The sequence below is a fragment of the Balaenoptera ricei genome, chromosome 17 (assembly GCF_028023285.1).
Source record: "Balaenoptera ricei isolate mBalRic1 chromosome 17, mBalRic1.hap2, whole genome shotgun sequence".
NCBI classification, from domain to species: domain Eukaryota; kingdom Metazoa; phylum Chordata; class Mammalia; order Artiodactyla; family Balaenopteridae; genus Balaenoptera; species Balaenoptera ricei.
Window position 1 is genome coordinate 55,804,582 of NC_082655.1, and position 12,278 is coordinate 55,816,859.

Here is a 12,278-nt window from a genome sequence, read left to right on the forward strand (position 1 = left end):
AATTACAGTGGGATGAAGAGGTGAACTTTTGGGTGCAGATGGTTAAATGTTATTTATGGGAAACACGAGAGTAGTTGGAGACAACAATCTAATATTTTTCAGGCTGTAATCAGTAAAGTTAAAGAAATTTCCTTATAGAAAGGACTGCCACTTATTTCTTGTATGATGTGTATTGTGTGTACTGGTGATTGAGGAACTACTGATTAAAGAAACAAAATGTGAAAAAACAAAAAAGAAAGGACTGCCACTTATTTCTGAGATTGTTGAACAACAAATCAATTTTAATCCATTAAATTACCTTGATTAAACTTATCATGGCCTGGAGACAATAACACATTAACTTTAAAAAAGGCAACATTTTCCTCCCATGGTTCGCAATGTATGGCAAGAGAGTAGCTTCAGATTTAAAGCTCTCAAAGAAATGGCAATATTTCTTACAATATCTTTAATATGTAATATTGTAATAGTTTCTTTGTCATTATAATTATGATAATATTACCTAATTCATAGGATTGTTGTGAGGAAAAAGTGACAGACTATAATATACTAAAATTCTAGATAGATGTACTGATGTTAATATTGCCATTAGCTACCATTTTTGTTGAAAAGGTATATTAAGGCAAGGACAGGAGGATGGTGTGTGGATAAATACAGGCAAACTAATCCAAATGTTAAATTTTATCTTCAAGTCATCTAGCTATATGTTTTGAGAGGTATCTGGCATTTTGTTTTTATTCAGGTATAATAGGCTGACAGATCAGGGAACAATTGTCATTGAAAAGATAATTTTTACTCACAATTCCCAGGAGGAGGGGGTGTGCCACCCCACACAGGGCCACATGGGGAAGCACCAGTGTTGGTCATGAGGCAAAAGGAGTGAAGGGAAAGCATAGACAGGAGTCTTCTTTGTAGTTTTTGCCAGAAGGAATAGATGAGGGTGAGCAGGCTTAGAGTTGGATAGTTTAAGTAATGCCAACAGACTCTGGGCTACTGGGATTGTCACTACGTGTCCAGTACCTGGCTTTGGTTGATTAGGAGCAGGGATGTAGTGTTCCCCACTGCCTGACCCTGATAAAAGGAGGCAGGTGGGGGTATGGACTCAGGATTAGTTGGTTTGCATATCAAAGACTTACAAGCAAATTGTTTGCTATCTCTACAAATTCACTAACTCTGGGAGGTTAAGTCCCTCCCTGGATGTGTAGGCCCTAAGATATCAAGGCATCATAAAATACAGAAAATAACAAAACATGATTACTATACTTTACCATTCATCTGCTGTCTGCCAAAATTTGGTGGTCCAATATTAATGCTATAATGTAAAGGATTTACCTTTAGTTGATCAGAACAGCAAAGTGATTTAAAACGTGAAAGTTCAACTGCCTGGGTTTGAATGCTAGTTTCACCACTTGTTAGCCCCATATGATCATCTCTAAAAGTCAATGTTCCTGTTTGTATAAGGGGAACAATAATAGCTCTTACTTGATATATTTGTTTTAACATTAAATATGGTAATGTGCCTAAACTAATTAGCCCAGTATCTGATACATAGTGAGTTTTCAGTAGATATTAGTTATTATCATTATTATCATCATTAATAACATTGTAATTTCCAAGTCCCAGAAATGCTGTTTAAGCCTTTCCACATCTTTATGTTCCTATCATGTTTCAGAACAAGACAAGTATAAAGGAGAATGAGATTTGACTTGAAAAAAATCAAAGAGGAAAAGTAAAGACAGTAAATAAAATGGTATTATAAGAAGGGATGTGATCAGGAGGGAGAGGAAGAGGACAGAAATTAGATGAGATGAATGTGAATGGCCACCTTTGTTTGGGACCTCTCCACCCTCCATGCCTATGCATCTTCTCCCCTAAATAGTTTGGGACCCAGCTACACATCACAACATCTCAATCATATCTGTATGTTTCCTTCCATAGTGTATGAATCCCATAGATTCTGAGCTCCTTCAGGATAATCCAGGCTCAGGGCAGGTGTGAAAATCAGAATAATCATACTCTGCATCTCTAATTAGCATCAATAACAGTATCAATAATAGCACCAAAACAGAGTATCAATAACTGTGTTAAAGGCAGAAGAAAATGTGTTGAAGCAGGAAATGTCATAAAATGTGGAAATGCTCTGTTCTGGTGATAGCTAAGACTTAGTTTATATATAAGACTCAGTTTTTTGTGTTTTGTTTTTCAATGGGTTTAGTAAATCTGGTGAAGGCATTTTGTTATTTTTTTTTTCCTCTGCAGTTTCCACTTTCTCAGGATGAGCAGAGTTGCAGATTCCTTAAGCTTCTGCACCTAGAATGCCAAGAGCATTATGATCAATTTGCCAGTTGGTTTCCACTGAAACTATTAGAAATTAGAAGACTTAGTCCCCTATTTTCACTACTCTCGTGCGTACATTTTTAGGTAAACAAGCATTAGGACCTTTTGCCCTTAAACTTCTGCTTTCCTTCCCCTATCACTTCAAGCCATTTTAAACATTCTTAACACTTAAACACACATTCCCTCTAACAGAGACCTACACACTGCCTTCTGCTTTATTTCCTTTATAATCGCTTTTTTATTTTCTCCTGGCTGTCCCAGTGCCCCATCCCCGGCTAGGTTGTGTTGTGAGTGAGGTGTGCGTTTAGAGGGATGGAAAAGAGAACTGTGACCGCCTGCTGGATGGACTTTTTACCTGCTGCTCTTCTGATTATTTGTGCTGGGATGAGGCAGCTCTTAAAAAGAGCTAGGATTAAGGCTGCTCAGGGGGAAACTGAACTGGGTATCAAGAGAACACAGGACAGAATCGATGAATTACCGACTTACTTACCTCACCTCAGCAGCATATTTAGAAACCCCAGTCTTTCCAAATTTATCATATCTGACAAGTCTCTCTCTGTATCTATCACAGTAGAAGAAGAAGAGAGGGCCAAATGAAATTTCTCATCCTAGAGATAGTGTTTTCTTCATGGGCTTTCTATAATATATTTGTTGACAGCCTCCTGTTGTGCAATTTCCTCTCACTCCAAAGATATTTCTTAGATCAAATCCAAGGTTATTATTTAGGAAAAGAAAAAAAACACATTTTTTTTTTAGAAAAATGGAGAATTCCTTCATCACTGTCCCGGTTCTATTTCTGGTCGTGGGATAATAAAAAGGCTGGGCAAGGGGAGAAGGGCAGTAAGAGGTGGCAGGTGGACTTGGGTCAGAGTGGACAGCAGATGTAGCGTTGGAGAGCGAGCCCATGGCGAGGGCAGGCTCCACCTCCTCTTTCTTGCTTTCTCTTCAAGGCTTAAAAGACATTCTTTTAGTTTTTCAGATAGTAATCTATTTAAGCCACTTAATAATTTTATGAGATAGATGCTATTTTTAGTCCTTTTTACAGATGAGCAACCTGATATTTATCAACTTTAAGTACCTTGTCCAACATACTTCCAAAGTTATTGAGGTGAATCTTTAATGAGTATTCCCAGTAGTTAAAAACTGCCAAAGTGAATGTTATTGGATACTATCTACCAAATATTGATATTTAGTAAGTAGTTGGATACATGTATCTCGGTTTCAAAGGAAATGTTTGGGCTACAAATATAAATTTAGGAGCCAGTCATGGAACAGAATGAGAGCACTTATGAATTAATATAGGTAGAAAATAAAGAGATTATATCTAGAGACAATATTGCCCTTGTGTCAAGAGGTTGCTTTTGAATTCTGACTCTATTTCTTAACCATTAGAATAAACTTGGATATGATACATACTACTCTAAAAATTAAATTGTGAGAGGCAGCATATTAAAAGTGTTAAGAACATAGATTTCCAGCTCTGCCACTGTATGAAGGTAAACAAATTATTTAAATTTTCTAAGTATCATTTTTCCTCATCCACAAAATGGAAAAAGTAATTATAGCTACTTCAGAGGGTTATTTTGAATTTTTATAGAAATTAATGTTTAGTGAATTTATGCTATTTATTAAGTCCCTGTAAATTCTAATATTTTTCTTTTCTCTAAAATGTAATTGGTAAGAGTACTTACCACATACCCTTAAGAAATAAATGAAATAAAGCATATATAAGTACTAAATACATATTAATTCATTTTTTTTTTTTTTTTTTTTGAGTCATGGTTTTATTGCTGGGTTTCAGGGAAAGGGCTCAAATGCGCCCAATCTCCCTCAGCTTGGCCACCAGGTCCTCTGTTGTCTCCACCTTGACACCGGCCGTGTGCTGGGGTGGGTCTTCCAAGATAATCACAGAGAACTTGGAGGTCAGGTCCACGCCCAGGTCCCCAGCCTTGATCACCTCGATCTTCTTCTTGGCTTTCATGATGTTGGGCAACGTATCGTAGTGGGGCTCATTGAGCTGCCGGTGAGCAGTCACCACGTCAGGCAGCTTCAGGAGCAGGGTCTCCAGGCCTCCATCAATCTCCTGCTCCCCTTTCACCTTGTCCCCTTCCAGCGTCACCTGGGAGGCGAATGTGCCCTGTGGCCAGTCCAGAAATCCGGCTGTCATCTGCCCTGTCTGGTTACAATTATCATCGATGGCCTGCTTGCCCGGGTCCACCTTCTCCTTCTCTGCCAGTTTGGCCAGGACCCAGGCCACCTGCAGGGGCCCCAGGAGATCTGCCTCTGCAGCCAGCACCTCCACGTGTATGCCTCGGTCTGCACCCATGGCCAGAGCTGTGCGGATGGTCTCCTGGCACTGGGCAGGCCCGCAGCTGACGGCAACGACTTCCTTTACCAGCTTTTTCTCCTTGAGCCGCACAGCCTCCTCCACGGCGATCTAGCAGAAGGGGTTCATGGAGCGCTTCACGCAGTCTGACCGCACCTGTCCTGTCGGGCTTCACCAGGATCTGCTCAGCCGGAAGGGGAACTGGCAGGGTCAGGGGGAAGCAGGCGAGAAGGCGGGGGTGGGGGTAGGCGGTGGCCGAGACACCAAGCCTCGCCCAGGCTGGATGGGGGCCACAGGGATGTGGAAAGGAGCAGGACCTTGTCCATGGTCCCACAGCTTCAGGGACAGAGAGGGTTAGAATTCACAGGTGGGTGGAGGCCACCTTCGCACTCAGACATTCACTGAGCACCAGGGACATCTGACATGCTTGTCCTACTCTGTGGCTGCTCCTTGGGCCTGAAAGAGTGTTTCACAAATTTTTCTTTACCATAACCCGTAGCGAGAGGTACATTTTACAATGGTCCCAAGTGTATTATAAATGCACACATACATTTATATATAAACATAAATACCACAGCAATGGGAGGTTCAGTGATGGATTCTAACCCTTCCATTATACACCTTACCCTGACATTTTCTATTCTTTTTTAAATAATTAATTAATTAACTAATTAATTAATTTTTAACATCTTTATTGGAGTATAATTACTTTACATTCTGTTAGTTTCTGCTATATAACTAAATGAATCAGCTATATGTATACGTATATCCCCATATCCCTTCCCTCTTGCATCTCACTCCCTCCCACCCTCCCTATCCCACCCCTCTAGATGGTCACAAAGCACCCAGCTGATCTCCCTGTGCTATGCAACTACTTCCCACTAGCTATCTATTTTACATTTGATAGTGTATATATGTCCAAGCCAATTTCTCACTTCGTCCCAGCTTACCCTACCTCCTCCCTGTGTCCTTAAGTCCATTCTCTATGTCTGCGTCTTTATTCCTGTCCTGACCTTAGGTTCTTCAGAACCACTTTTTTTTTAGATTACATATGTATGTGTTAACATACAGTATTTGTTTTTCTCTTTCTGACTTACTTCACTCTGTATGACATATTCTAGGTCCATCCACCTCACTACAAATAATTCAATTTTGTTTCTTACTATAGCTGAGTAATATTCCATTGTACATATGTGCCACATCTTCTTTATCCATACATCTGTCGAAGGTCACTTAGGTTGCTTCCATGTCCTGGCAAATGTAAATAGTGCTGCAATGAACACTGTGGTACATGACTCTGTTTGAGTTACGGTTTTCTCAGGGTATATGCCCAGTAGCAGGATTGCTGGGTCATATGGTAGTTCTATATTTGGTTTTTTAAGGAACCTCCATACTGTTCTCCATAATGGCTGTATCAATTTAAATTCCCACCAAGAGTGCAAGAGGGTTCCCTTTTCTCCACACACTATCCAGCATTTATTGTTTGTAGATTTTTTGATGGTGGTCATTCTAACCTGTGTGAGGTGATACCTCATTGTAGGTTTTTTTTTTTTTTTTTAAACCGGGAGAAGGGATTTTATTTTTTTAATAATTATTTATTTTTGGCTGTGTTGGGTCTTCGTTTCTGTGTGAGGGCTTTCTCTAGTTGCAGCAAGCGGGGGCCACTCTTCATCGTGGTGCGTGGGCCTCTCACTATCACGGCCTGTCTTGCTGCGGAGCACAGGCTCCAGACGCGCAGGCTCAGTAGTTGTGGCTCACGGGCCCAGTTGCTCTGCAGCATATTGGATCTTCCCAGACCAGGGCTCGAACCCATGTCCCCTGCATTGGCAGGCAGATTCTCAACCACTGCGCCACCAGGGAAGCCCCTCATTGTAGTTTTGATTTGCATTTCTCTAATGATTAGTGATGTTGAGCATCCTTTCATGTGTTTGTTGGCAATCTGAATATCTCCTTTAGAGAAATGTCTGTTTAGTTCTTCTGCCCATTTTTGGATTGGGTTGTTTGTTTTTCAATATTGAGCTGCATGAGCTGCTTGTATATTTTGGAGATTAATCCTTTGTCAGTTGCTTCATTTGCAAATATTGTCTCCCATTCTGAGGGTTGTCTTTTCATCTTGTTTATGGTTTCCTTTGATGTGCAAAAGCTTTTAAGTTTTATTAGGTCCCGTTTGTTTATTTTTGCTTTTATTTCCATTTCTCTAGGAGGTGGGTCAAAAAGGATTTTACTGTGATTTATATCATAGACTGTTCTGCCTATGTTTTCCTCTAAGAGTTTGATAGTGTCTGGCCTTACATTTAGGTCTTTAATCCATTTTGAGTTTATTTTTTTGTATGGTGATAGGGAGTGGTCTAATTTCATTCTTTTACATGTAGCTGACCAGTTTTCCCAGCACCATTATTGAAAAGGCTGTCTTTTCTCCATTATATATTCTTGCCTCCTTTATCAAAAATAAGGTGACCATATGTGTGTGGGTTTATCTCTACACTTTCTATCCTGTTCCATTGATCTATATTTCTGATTCTGTGCCAGTACCATGCTGTCTTGATTACTGTAGCTTTGTAGTATAGTCTGAAGTCAGTAAGGCTGATTCCTCCAGCTCCATTTTTCTCTCTCAAGATGGCTTTGGCTATTCGGGGTCTTTTATTTTTCCATACAAATTGTGAAATTTTTTGTTCTAGTTCTGTGAAAAATGACATTGGTAGTTTGCTAGAGATTGCATTGAATCTGTAGATTGCTTTGGGTAGTATAGTCATTTTCAAAATGCTGATTTTTTTCCAATCCAAGAACATGGACTATCTCTCCATAGGTTTGTATCATCTTTAATTTCTTTCATCAGTGTCTTATGGTTTTCGGCATACAGGTCTTTTGTCTCCCTAGGTAGGTTTATTCCTAGGTATTTTATTCTTTTTGTTGCAGTGGTAAATGGGAGTGTTTCCTTAATTTCTCTTTCAGATTTTTCATCATTGGTGTATATGAATGCAAGAGATTTCTGTGCATTAATTTTGTATCCTGCCACTTTACCAAATTCATTGATTAACTCTAGTTGTTTTCTGGTAACATCTTTAGGATTCTCTATGTATAGTACATGTATCTGCAAACAGTGAAAGTTTTATTTCTTCTTTTCTGATTTAGATTCCTTTTAGTTCTTTTTCTTCTCTGATTATTGTGGATAAATCTTCCAAAACTGTGTTGAATTATAGTGGTGAGATTGGGCAACCTTGTCTTGTTTCTGATCTTAGTGGAAATGGTTTCATTTTTTCATCATTGGGAACGATGTTGGCTGTGGGTTTGTCATATATGGCCTTTATTATGTTGAGGTAAGTTCCCTGTATGCCTAATTTCTGGACAGTTTTTATCAAAAATGTGTGTTATATTTTGTCAAAAGCTTTTTCTGCATCTATTGAAGTGATCATATGGTTGTTATCCTTCAATTTGTTAATATGGCGTATCACATTGATTGATTTGCATATATTGAAGAATCCTTGCATTCCTGGGATAAATCCCACATGATCATGGTGTATGATCCTTTTAATGTGCTGCTGGATTCTGTTTGCTAGTATTTTGTTGAGGATTTTTGCATCTATATTCATCAGTGATATTCGCCTGTAGTTTTCTTTTTTTGTTACATCTTTGTCTTGTGTTGGTATTAGGGTGATGGTGGCCTTGTAATATGAGTTTGGGAGTGTTCCTCCCTCTGCTCTATTTTGGAAGAGTTTGAGAAGAGTAGGTGTTAGCTGTTCCCTAAATGTTTCATAGAATTCACCTGTGAAACCATCTGGTCCTGGGCTTTAGTTTGTTGGAAGATTTTTAATCACAGTTTCAATTTCAGTGCTAGTGATTGATCTGTTTATATTTTCTATTTCTTCCTGGTTCAGTCTCGGCAGTTTGTGCATTTCTAAGAATCTGTCCATTTCTTCCAGGTTGTCCAATTTATTGGCATATAGTTGCTTGTAGTAATCTCTCATGATCCTTTGTATTTCTGTAGTGTCAGTTGTTACTTCTCCTTTTTCATTTCTAATTCTATTGATTTGAGTTCTCCCTTTTTTTCTTGATGAGTCTGGCTAAAGATTTATCAATTTTGTTTATCTTCTCAAAGAACCAGATTTTAGTTTTGTTTATCTTTTCTATTGTTTTCTTCATTTCTTTTTCGGTTATTTCTCATCTGATCTTTATGATTTCTTCTGCTAACTTTGGTGCTTTTTTGTTCTTCTTTCTCTATTTGCTTTAGGTGTAAGTTTAGGTTGTTTATTTGATATTTTTCTTGTTTCTTGAGGTAGGATTCTATTGCAATAAACTTGCCTCTTAGAACTGCTTTTGCTGCATCCCATAGGTTTTAGGTCATCGTGTTTTTATTGTCATTTGTCTCTAGGTATTTTTTGATTTCCTCTTTGATTTCTTCAGTGACTTCTTGGGTATTTAGTAGCATATTGTTTAGCCTCCCTGTGTTTGTCATTTTTACAGATTTTTTCTTGTAATTGATATGTAGTCTCATAGTGCTGTGGTCAGAAAAGATATTTGATATGATTTCAATTTTCTTAAATTTACCAATGCTTGATCTGTGACCCAAGATATGATCTATCCTGGAGAATGTTCCATGAGCACTTGAGAAGAAAGTGTATTCTGTTGTTTTTGGATGGAATGTCCTATAAATATCAGTTAAGCCCATCTTGTTTAATGTATCATTTAAAGCTTGTGTTTCCTTATTTATTTTCATTTTGGATGATCTGTCCCTTGGTGAAAGTGGGGTCTTTAAGTCCCCTACTATGATTGTGTTACTGATTTCCCCGTTTATGGCTGTTAGTATTTGCCTTATGTATTGAGGTGCTCCTATATTGGGTGCATAAATATTTACAATTGTTATATCTTCTTCTTGGATTGGTCCCTTGATCATTATGTAGTGTCCTGCTTTGTCTCTTGTAATAATCTTTATTTTAAAGTCTATTTTGTGTGATATGAGAATTGCTACTCCAGTTTTCTTTTGATTTCTATTTGCATGGAATATCTTTTTCCATCCCCTCACTTTCAGTCTGTAGGTCTGAAGTGGGTCTTTTTTAGACAGCGTATATACAGGTCTTGTTTGTGTATACATTCAGCCAGTCTATATCTTTTGGTTGGAGCATTTAATCCATTTACATTTAAGGTATTTATCGATATATATGTTCCTATTACCATATTCTTAATTGTTTTGGGTTTTTTTTGTAGGTCGTTTCCTTCTCTCATGTTTTCTGCTTAGAGAAATTCCTTTAGCATTTTACTGTAATGCTGATTTGGTGATGCTGAATTCTCTTAGCTTTTGCTTGTCTCTAAAGCTTTCAATTTCTCTGTCAGATCTGGATGATATCCTTGCTGAGTAGAGTAATCTTAGTTGTAAATGTTTCCCTTTCATCACTTTAAATATGTCCTGCCACTTCCTTATGGCTTGCTGAACTTCCTTCAGAGTTTCTGCTGAAAGATCAGCTGTTAACGTTATGGGGATTCCCTTGTATGTTGTTTGTTGCTTTTCCCTTGCTGCTTTCAATATTTTTTCTTTGTATTTTTGATAATTTGATTAATATGTGTCTGGGAATGTTTCTCATTGGATTTATCCTCTATGTGACTCTGTGCTTCCTGGACTTGATTGACTATTTCCTTTCCCATATTAGGGAAGTTTTCAACTATAATCTCTTCAAATATTTTCTCTGTCCCTTTCTTTTTCTCTTCTTCTTCTGGGACCCATATAATTCGAATGTTGGTGTGTTTAATGTCCCATAGGTCTCTGAGACTGTCCTCATTTTTTTTCATTCTTTTTTCTTTATTCTGCTCTGTGGTAATTGTTTCCATTATCTTATCTTCCAGGTCACCTATCCATTCTTCTGATTCAGTTATTCTGCTCTTGATTCCTTCTAGTGAATTTTTAATTTCATTTACTGTGGTGTTCATGATTGTTTGTTTGCTCTTTAGTTCTTCTAGGTCCTTATTAAACGTTTCTTGTATTTTCTCCATTCTACTTCCAAGATTTTGGATCATCTTTACTATCATTACTCTTAATTATTTTTCAGGTAGACTGCTTATTTCCTCTTCATTTGTTTGGTCTGGTAGGTTTTTATCTGGCTCATTCATGTGCTGCATATTTCTCTGTCTTCACAAATTTATTTAACTTACTGTGCTTGGAGTCTCCTTTTCTCAGGCTGCAGGTTCATTGTTCATGTTGTTTTTGGTGTCTGCCCCCAGTGGGTAAGGTTGGTTCAGTGGGTCATGTAGGCTTCCTGGTGGAGGGGACTGGTGCCTGTGTTCTGATGGATGAGGCTGTATCTTGTCTTTCTGGTGGGCAGGACCACTTCAAGTGGTGTGTTTTGAGGTGTCTGTGAACTTATTATGATTTTAGGCAGCCTTTTTGCTAATGTTTGGTTTTCTGTTCCTGTCTTGCTAGTTGTTTCACATGGGGTGTCCAGCACTGGATCTTGCTGGTCTTTGAGTGGAGCTGGATCTTTGCATTGAGATGGAGATCTCTGGCCGAGCTCTCACCAATTGATATTAAAAGGGGCCGGGAGGTCTCTGGTGGACCAATATCCTGAGCTCTGCTCTCCCACCTCAGAGGTTCAGGCCTTACAGCCGGCTGGAGCACCAAGCCCCTGTCAGCCACACAGCCTTAGTAAGCTGAGACACCAAGGAGGGAGTAGGAAAAATAGTGTCAGATACTTTCCTCACCAATTCTTTGATACTTATTTGGGGAAAAAAAAGACAAAAATATAAATAAAACATTATGCACGATACATTGAAGGAAGCCTGTTCCTGTGTGGGGCCCTAGATCTTATGCATCATTAGCTTCATTGTCCATCAGCCTCTGGGAGATAGCCAAGTAGAAGACAGGATTGAGAGTCCTTTGGCACAGGACACAGCAATTACAGGCACTGTGGTGCCCGACAGAGGGAGGAACAAGAGAGGCAGCTGCTGAGGAGAGCTGGAATCAGACCATGTATAAATTTATAATCCATGACAAGGAATCTTCATGGCAAAGTCGATGACCCTCTTGAAAGCCATAATCACACTCAGCTCTACCATCTTCCTGCTGCAGCAACCCTATTAACTTGTTTTTAATAAAATATTTTATATGGTGATTACTATGCCATGCATAACCAGATACATTCTTAATTTACTACATTCTTTTACATAAACAAGCATAGTCATAGTTTTGTGTAAATGAATATTTAATTCTTCCTTCGCTTCAAGATTTATCCTTTTGATAACTCCTGAAAGGCATAAACAAGTGGCTCAAAAACAAAACTGACATTTTAAATATCCTTTGACCTTACCATGAACTTCAGTATATGTTTATTCTCTTGATTCTTTCAATTGAATCACTTCAGATATTTAAATGAAGTTTGTTTTAGTTGATGCATAATTCATTGAAAACATCCAATGTATGATGACATATTGAATTTAAAAGATTTTAGACCTTTCACTTTTCCTTTTATGTCTAATGTTTGCTTTAATAAATATTCTACCTTTTTCCATAAATAATAAGTGATCTCCATTTCCAGTTTACAGATTTGGCTGGATTAAATGCCATCTTCTACAGTCTTATATTTGGTAGTTTTGAAAACCTTTTTCCAAATTGGATAAATTTTTAACTTCAAAA

General features: G+C 38.3%; 1 pseudogene; it reads right to left on the reverse strand.

The window, feature by feature from the left end:
• Nucleotides 1-4,133: 4,133 nt before the first annotated feature.
• Nucleotides 4,134-11,701, reverse strand: LOC132351740 (electron transfer flavoprotein subunit beta-like; annotated as a pseudogene).
• Nucleotides 11,702-12,278: the final 577 nt, after the last annotated feature.